Source organism: Lactuca sativa, chromosome 2 (genome assembly GCF_002870075.4).
Source record: "Lactuca sativa cultivar Salinas chromosome 2, Lsat_Salinas_v11, whole genome shotgun sequence".
NCBI classification, from domain to species: domain Eukaryota; kingdom Viridiplantae; phylum Streptophyta; class Magnoliopsida; order Asterales; family Asteraceae; genus Lactuca; species Lactuca sativa.
In genome coordinates, this window is record NC_056624.2 from 8,495,200 (window position 1) to 8,497,675 (window position 2,476).

Sequence of the window (2,476 nt, forward strand, 5' to 3'; positions counted from 1 at the left end):
AACTTCCCGAATCTCCTTTCTTCTTAGGAAGTTTGTTAACCATTGCAGCTGGACAATTCTCGTTTAGCGCCACCTTCTTCACTTCTTCCATTTTCCTTTTATTAGTTAGAAGCTCCTTGAGGAATTTGGCATATTTTGGCATTTCAACAACTACTTCTATGAATGGTATGTTAATTTGAAGAGCCTTTATGTGTTCTAAAACGTTCTGGTAGTCTTCTTCATTCTTTTCCTGTCTAGCTCGAGCTGGATAAGGCAGTAGAGGCTGATATGGCTTAACAGGAGGTTTATTTTTCTGTTCAATTGTCGGACTCGTCGAGTCCATATTGTGGACTCGGCGAGTAGGGTCTGGGTTTTAATGGATTTTTGGATCTTCATTCTGCCCTTCTGCCACCTTCTCTTGCACCAGGTTTGGATCTTCATTCTGAATAGGTGCCAGAGGGGTTACGATCTTCCTACTCTTAGTTGTGACAAAGTTTATATGTGTACCTTTCGGGTTACTTTCGGTATTACTCGGTAGTCCACCCGGTCTTCTCTTATTTACTTCTTGTGCAAGTTGCCCTAGCTGCTTTTCTATGTTGAGGATAGAAGCTTGCTGATTCCTAAGCAAAGCTTGTTGATCTTTTATCATAAGTTGGTGTTCTCTCAACATATTTTGTTGATCTTTAAGTGTAGCATCGGTATCATTGTGTTGTTTTTCGAATGTGGCTACGAATCTTGTAAGCATCTCTTCTAAATTAGTCCTTTTTTCCATAACTGGTTCCTCCTTTTGATAGAAGCCTCTTTCTTTTTGCTTATATTTCTCCTCTGTTGTCTTTTTGTGCTCGTCATACGGGAGCCATTCCTTCTTTGGTTTTCGCCAATTATCATCAAATTTTTCGCCACTTGAATAGAATACTTGAGCCTTCTTGTTTCCATTCTCATCCAAATCACAATCCTTTGTGAGGTGAGGTCCGCTACAATTCTCACATCCTACCTGAATAGCATGGATTGTTTGATCCATCTTAGTCATCCTCGTATCTAAACTATCTAGTTTAGCAATCATTGCAGCCATGCTATCATTAACAGTGTTCAACACCCCTTACTTACTTCATTTCGTGGGTTATGATATTCTCTAGAGTGTTTAAAGAATTCCCCAATTAATTCCTTGATCACCGGGGGTGGCTTCTTGGTGAGCGGTCCTTGCGAGTCAAGAAGCTGCCTTGTAGTCACATTGACCCCATCATAAAAGATAGAGACTTCTTGTTGGCTATTAAGATCATGATGCGGGCAATTCCTTAGTAGACTTTTGTACCTCTCCCATGCCTCATAAAGGGATTCTCTGCTTTGTTGTTCAAAGTAGGCAATAGCTTTCTGCAACTTGGCTATCTTTGAAGGTGCGCAAAACTGGTCAATAAATTCTTCTTTCATCTTAGCCCATGTAGTGATGGATTCGGTGGGGAGTGACTTGAGCCAATCCTTTGCAGCACCCTAGAATGTAACTGGAAGCATGCGAAGCAGATGGGTTTCATGAGGCACGTTTGGAACATTAAAATAATCAACTACATCATTGACTTCATCCAAGTGTTTGTACGCATCTTCGTGGTCTTTTCCGTAGAAGGGGATCTCTTTGAGTTGAGCAAGTATGTGACCCTTAAGCTTAAAAATGGCAGTTGCGGGAATTGCGGGTTGCATAAGTCTCGGGCCGGTATCATCTAGTATCCTCTTCTTGTATTCGCCCATGGGGACTTCATCGATGTTTGCCATGATGTTGACCAAGTCTCCTTCTTGATCGCTTTCCTCTTCGTATTCGGTATCGTAGTCGTATTCGAATTCAAATTTCTTTTGGATTGTCTTCAATATCTTCTTACTTACTTTCTTCGCTCTTTTGACTACTGGTCTCTCCTAGTTTCTTGTTCTTTTTCTTCCCAAAACCCGTCTTCAAGCTAGTCAAAGGTGACTTCTTTGGTGTATTCGAGCTTTCGTCGCCCTTGCCTGTGTTTTTCCTCAATGCGGATTCTGGGTTTTCAAAAGGGGGAACCAGAGGTGTGTTGGATCCTCTGGTCATGAAAATCCTACAACAAAATGAGAAAACGCGTAAAAAGAACAAAAACAAAATAAAACAAAAACAAACAAACAAAACTGCGACGGACTCGCATAGTAGCTTCGACTGCACTCAGCGAGTTCAAAGCAGAAATGGAAAAAATTTCTAATTAAATTTCTAAAACAAAAAACTATAAGAACTAATCCTAATAACTAAATTACCTAAAAAAACCTAACTTTGTGCAACATAACTCTCACAAAAAGGATCGATAAAACTAGAAATTAGTGTTAACTTTTGAACTGTTCCACGACAACGGTGGCAAAAACTTGATATGTGTAAAACCTACTAGTTTTAATCCTACTTTTAATTATAAAATTGACACACAAAGGCAGTGGACCTATCAATTATGGTATAGTTAAATAAGTAGGGTATCGAACACAGGAAACTGAAAATTAA

The 2,476-nt window shown here is 39.7% G+C and overlaps 1 non-coding gene across 1 annotated transcript; it reads left to right on the forward strand.

The window, feature by feature from the left end:
* Positions 1-1,252: 1,252 nt before the first annotated feature.
* Positions 1,253-1,358, forward strand: LOC111905562 (small nucleolar RNA R71). Its single transcript, XR_002854934.1, has one exon. It is a non-coding gene; the product is annotated as a small nucleolar RNA R71 (small nucleolar RNA).
* Positions 1,359-2,476: the final 1,118 nt, after the last annotated feature.